We start from the raw sequence: 7171 nt of genomic DNA, 5'->3' as shown, positions 1-7171 counted from the left end.
TCTTTGGCATAAATCACAGCAACATATTGTTGGATCCGCCTCCTAGAATAAGGTCAATAAAAACAAAAATAAACCAATGGGACCTAATTAAACTCAAAAACTCTTGCACAGCAAAGGAGTCCATTAAAAAAGACAACCCAGAGAACGTGACAAAATCTTCTCAAATGATGCAAGAGACAAGGGCCTAATCTCCAAAATATACAAATAATTCATACAACTCAACAACAAAAAAACCCAAATAACCCAATTAAAAAATGGGCAGAAGACCTAAATAGACATTTCTCCAAAGAAGACATACAGTATGGAGGTACCTCAGAAAACTAAATATAGAACTACTGTATGATCCACCAATCTCACTCCTGGGCATATATCTGGACAAAACTTTCACTGAAAAAGATACATGCACCCATGTGTTCATCACGGTGCTTTTCACAATAGCCAAGACATGGAAACAACCTAAATGTCCATCAACAAATGAATGCATTAAGAAGATGTGGTGCAATGGAATACAGAGAAACTCATATACTCACATAGAGAGACATATGTAAGAACATCCATGGTGACACCATTTTTAAAGAGCAAAAACCTGGAAACAAACCAGTATGCATCAAGAGGAGAATGGATGAATAAATTGTGTATGCTCACACAAAGGAATATTGTATAGGAGTTAAAATGAATAAATTATAACAAGATACAACTATATATATACACATACATATATATACACACCAGAATTTTTAAGTTAAAAAATCCCAAAAGAGGAGTTCCCGTCGTGGCGCAGTGGTTAACGAATCCGACTAGGAACCATGAGGTTGCGGGTTCGGTCCCTGCCCTTGCTCAGTGGGTTACCGATGCGGCGTTGCCGTGAGCTGTGGTGTAGGTTGCAGACGCGGCTCGGATCCCGCGTTGCTGTGGCTCTGGCGTAGGCCGGGGGCTGCAGCTCCGATTCAGCCCCTAGCCTGGGAACCTCCATAGGCCGCGGGAGCGGCCCAAGAAATAGCAACAACAACAAAAAAGACAAAAGACAAAAAAAAAATCCCAAAAGATAACATACAGCTCATATATCTATATTTATAATATGTATATAAATATCTGCAAAAATCTATATATCTTTCCATACACTTTTTAGGAATACATATTGAGAAAGTCCTTTTTTCTCCAAGTACAACTCCTAAACTAAGAAGGAGTCAAATGCTTCATCCTCCCTCCCATTTTCCTGGGTGATGAGGCATATTTAAAGGGTGTGTCTCGGGAGTTCCCATCATGGCTCAATGGTTAACAAATCCAACTAGGAACCATGAGGTTGTGGGTTTGATCCCTGGTCTCATTCAGTGGGTTAAGGATCCCGCGTTGCTGTAGCCAACGGCTACAGCTCTAATTGGACCCCTGGCCTGGGAACCTCCATATGCCACGGGTGCAGCCCTAGAAAAGAAAAAAAAAAAAGGGTATCTCGAAATAAGACTTTTTCTTTTAAAAGTTTATGTAATTCTCTAATGTAAAGGTAGATTATTACTATAGAATACTTAGCAACATTCCTAAAACTATTTGTGACATAAGTGTAGCTGGCAATTAGGTGATTTTATTCTGGAAAATTTTCACATTTTAAAACCCAGCGACATAAATAAATGTTTTTATTCATACCATTCCTTCAATCTTTTTTTTGGATTATTATTCATCTTTTTTAGTGTAATGCTCATGTATGCAGGGTCAACTGAGGGCTGGCTAGATGGCTGTATTGAACTTGCCTGTGTTTAGTCACATGTCTGGAGTCAGCTGACTATTCACTGGGGTGACTACTCTCATCTGCATTTTTCATGTTGCAACAGGTTGGCTAGGGCATTCCCATGGTGACAACAGAGGCCTAAGAAGCAAGCAGAAATATGGAAGACTCAGAGATGGCATACCAACAGCTCTTAAGTCACATGGCCAAATGCAGCATTAAAGGATAACAGCATTACAATGTGCAGATACAGTAGGAAGAAATAATATGGGGCTAATTTTGCAATCTACTAGTGGCACTTATGTCTTTATTCCCAAATCACTGGTCTTTGAATTATAAGGCCATTTTTTTGTCACCTTACATTATCCCTTCCCACTTCATCATAGTAGTTTAGGTTGGGGCTAATCTTACCTAATTCCTGTGTGGGTTGTTTTATCTCCAAGGTCTGAGGGAAAAGAATTTCAATAGTGTGTTACCTAGCTAGGTTGGTAAATATTGGTCTGTATTTCTAATTTGCCAAGCATCACTTAATTTTTGTATTACAGGTAATTATTTCAGACAAATATAACTTCTTCAGAAATTACATGTCTTGAGGTTAATAACATCTTTTAAATATTTTTTCTTATAGAGTTTAACCTGCTCATAGTAGGTGCTCAATAAATATCAGCAGTTTTTTTAATGGATACATCATTTCAGAGGCAAACAAAAAAATCTGTTATTTTAAGGATAAAAAGTCCAGGCTAAAGAGAGTATTCAAATATGGATTTTCTATAAGCAGTAGAGAAATGTATTTTTATTTTTTTTTTAAACTAAAACACTCAATTAAATATTAATTACTTTTTTCTTGATGGAATACTTTAATTGACCTAGCAGAAGCTTGTTATGAAGCATAGAAAAAACAACTGCTATTATTATAAACCAGTGGTATTCTACCCTGGCTTCAAACTGTAATCACTTGGGGAGCCTTTTAAACAATACCAATGCCACCTTAGATCAATTAACTCCATATCTCTGGAGGTGGAGCCTAAGTATCAATAGACTTGAAAGCTCCCTAGATAACTCTACTGTGAAAACAAGGTTGAGGATAGGTGCTTTAAACTCTTCTAAAAATACCAACAAGAGAGTCTGGATATTAGCAATACACTTGGAAGCAACACATGGCTGTTAACTTGGCTTTGCTAAACAATCCTGACAGATGAAACAGTATCCTAATTAATTGGTCTTCCTAAGTCCATTTGGGCCTTTACCTGGCAGCATTTTCAAAACACAGTTTTTGGAAATGCTGAATTTCATTTATTATAAAGTAGTTCATAGATGCTGGCCCTGCAAACTTACAATTTGACTTATATTGTGATATAAAATCAATTTGATATCACTGGGATGTAGATCTCCTGATGAGAGATGACAAAGACCAGCTGAGGCTTTAGCTAAATGATGTGTGAGAACACTGAGGAGCAGACAATTGGAAACTAATGAGATGATAAAGGCTTTCAGGTAGGTGAGTTGATCAGCTACCTGCTGAGACCCTCTCACTGTAGAAGAGCTCAGGCCCCTCTTTTCCATCTTAGGTGCAATCAAGGTTAGTGCTATTTGGTTAAGTACTGTCTCTGCTCATTTTTGGAGGTAAAGTTGGAAAGAGAAGTGGGAACTGGTAGGTATATCTTCCATCTCACATTTACATACATTCCAGTCTAAGATGCATTGTTATTAGCACTAGCATATAGTGGCACAGGGATGATTGGTGGTGGCACCTATGAAGGAAATTTGGGCCATAGATTCAAACATTATGGCCACTTCAGGGTGTACTTGCTGCTCCATAAACTGCTGACCTTGACTGAAATTCCCTGACCCCATCATCCCTGACCAAAGATGGCCAAATTCTACCTTTTACCCAGAGCAGAGTGGCTGTGGTTGGAAAAACAAGGTATGAGGGTATACTTTAAAGTCAAGGCAAAATCAGGTTTTAAATTCTAACAAATTCAGTTTGATTTGGAAGTTCCAACTTTAAGGAATTTAAAATACATCATGATGAGATGATATCACACTGTAATGGAATATATTGGCAAAATACAAATATGTAAACAAAATAAGGGTTATTGAGGTATTAAAAATGTGAACTAAAAAGATCATTAAGACTGGACTAGGGAAGTGATTGTCCATAACAGCCTTAAGACATGCTCTGGACAATAAGTGTGCCAATGTCAAAAAAAGTATAGAAAATGCTGCAAACGACATCCCCTTCTTAGAGTGTCACTGTATCAATGATCAGAGTAAAGACCCAGAGAAATAATATAGTAAATAAGGTTTGAGCTTGCTTATTCTGAGTTTCAAAATATTCTTAGAGCACTTTCTGTCATGATGCAGATTATATCTTGGGGAACACTGAACTGGTATTGTTCATATAGTTAATCATAAAGGGATATATCAATTACATGAAATATAAAGCCACGAACTGAATAATCTTGGATAATTTACCTTTTCTTGAAATCCACCAACAAATGTTAGGTGTGGAGATTATTTCATCATTTTGGTTTTCACCATCCACAAGAATACAGCTACTGAACTATACTACTAGATTTAAATCTAGTACAGCTCTAAGGTAATCCAGGGAAGAAATTTAAAAGTGTGATATTCAGGTCACTCACTTTTGAATGTAGTCTAGGTTTTCAATGTCTCTTGGCAAATATGGCACTTAGAATTTTACAATACTCTTGGTGCAGTCAAGCCAGAACAGGTCATTTACAATACAACTACAGTCGTCTGGTATCTGCAGAGGATTATTTTCAGGACCCATGGTGGATATTAAATATCCACATATACTCAGATCCTACAGTCGGCCCTCCATCTGTGGGTTTAGCATCTACAAATTCAGCCAACTGCAGATTGTATATTAAGTTTGTGATCTGTGGCTAGTTGAACCCATGAATGTGAAACTATGGATATGGATGGCTGACTGTATATTTATTGAAAAAAACCCACATATAAGTGGACCCATGCAGTTCAAACCAGTGTTGTTCAAGTGTCAACTGAATTTCTTCCTATTAAGTACTTTTCTCTCCTTTCTACTCCTTCCTCTTTTCCTTCTTTCATTTTTCTATACTTTCCTTTTTACTTTCATTGTCTTCTTTCTTTCTAAAAATAACCCATTTTACAAACATCCTAATTCAAATGCTTTAGGCTCATGTCCTTTAGAAATAGGTTTATTTAGATTTTGTTTTACTCAAAACCCATTATTTCAAAATATAACTATTGATACTGCATTGAATAATTATAATGCTCTTGCAAAACTTAGCTTACTCCAAGTGTTACCACTAGAAAGAATTACTTAATATTGATGTCATTTCATTAATAGCATTCAAATATGAATGTGTAGTAAATTCTTCTATCTTGCAGATAAAGAATGAGGTTTCAGCTCAAAATGGTGATGTAGGAAGATTCTGAACTCACCTCCACCCATGGACAAATTGGATCTACAGCTACATATGGAACAATTTCCTCTTTAAAAAACCCAAAGGCTGGCTGAATGATGACTACACACAAGGCAGAGAAGAAAAACAAATCACAGTAGGTAGGAGAGGCTGGAACCCAATCTCATCATAAACCCCACCCTTGGAATGGTGACCCACAACCAGGAGGGAGCTCAAAACCCAGAGCCTCTCCCCAAGAAGTAAAGGGTTTGAATCTCACATTGGGCACCTCAACTTTTAAAACCAGCATCTGAGAGACAAGCCCAAAAGCATCTGACTTTGAAAACCAATGGGACTTATGTCCCAAGACATACAAGACTCTAGTCACGAGAAACTGCCCTTAAAAGGCTAGTATGCTCAGACTCATTTGCCCCAGGGCCCAGCTCAGAAGCAGCTGATCATGCCCAGACTTAAAGTGAAGGAGGTTTATCTGCTTATATTAAAGTGTTGGCCTCAGGGGCACACATCTCATTAAACACATCTAGGAGCCTGCTGGAACACTCTCCAGGGCAGACACTGGCAGGTGCAGTTTTTATACTCACCATGTCCTGTGCTTCAGAGCACCAGTATTTCCTGGTATAGGGAGCTTTCAACATCTGATGGACTTATTTTTGTGCCTGCAACCCAGGGGATGCCTCTTGACCATCTGATTCTGGAAGCCAGGGAGCTTGCACTCCTTGTCCCATGGTACTATAATAATTGGTATCACATAGAAAGGAGTTCATACCCCTGTCTGGTGCTCCAATTTTTACAGCTGCTGCAAGGGAACACCGCTCCATTGCCTGGCTCTGGTGGGGCTTACACTCATGGGACTTACACTTGTGGGTCCAGTAGGACTGCAACCAATGGAGAAAGAGTTCTTAAAACAGCTACTGCCCTCAGGGCACAAGAGGAAAGAGATACAAGAGCTGTCCTTCCCTGAAAAAGGCCTATTAGCTAATCTAGGCTGCAGCCTGAGCATCAGGCTTCAGTTTTGGCACACACTGGTGAAGCTGCTGTGGAAAACAGTATGAAGGTTCCTCACAGAATTAAAAATAGCACTACCATATGATCCAGCAATTCCACTTTGGAGTATTTATTCCAAAGAAATAAAAACACTAACTCTAAAAGATCTCTATGCCCTCATATTCATTGTAGCATTGTTCATAATAGCCAAGATATAGAAACAATCTGAGTGACCGATGGGTGAATGGATAAAGAAATTATGAGATTTTACACACACGCACACACACACAATGGAAAATTATTCAGCCATAAAAAAGAATGAAACTTGCCATTTGTGACAACATAGATGGACATTGAGGGGATTATGCTAAGTAACTCAGGCAGAAAAAAGAAATACCATTATGTTTTATATGTGGAATTTATGGGAAAAAAAAAACCCAAGCTCAAAGATACTAATGGGTGCTTGCCAACAGCTGGGGGTGGTGGGTGGGAGAAAAACAAAAGAATTCTCTAAATCTCATTTATTTCATTTCCAGCACTCCATCCTAAGGGGAAAAAATGAGAAATGTTTTTACACTAGAATATCTGCACATCTACATATCACCTCAGTAGGGCAGTTTTGATAGTCAACCATTATTTGGATATTATTTAGAGGAAGGAATATTATAAAAGGCCATGAAATGACTTTCTGATGTCAGAGTAGCCTTAGTCAACAGGCAGAGCAGAAATCAATCTAAATGAATAAAAGCAAAAGTAAAAATACGAAATATGTATATATAACATTATAATAGTGTAAACACACAAACTGTTGATAAAAGTGATTTTTGATTTGTTTCTAATAAACAATATTCCACTGGTGAAAAGTATACAATAACATTGTATACTTAATGTATACAAATGTTAATATATTTATATAAACTACAAGCTTGTGTTTCAAATAATTAGTTTAACATCCCAAATGCTTTTATGAGTTATGAAGAATATCAGTTCCCTGGTCTCACATGACTAGTCTAAGTGAGTAGTGGTAGCAAATATTTTT

Source organism: Phacochoerus africanus, chromosome X (assembly GCF_016906955.1).
Source record: "Phacochoerus africanus isolate WHEZ1 chromosome X, ROS_Pafr_v1, whole genome shotgun sequence".
Lineage (NCBI taxonomy): Eukaryota > Metazoa > Chordata > Mammalia > Artiodactyla > Suidae > Phacochoerus > Phacochoerus africanus.
Note: the sequence above shows the minus strand (reverse complement) of the source record.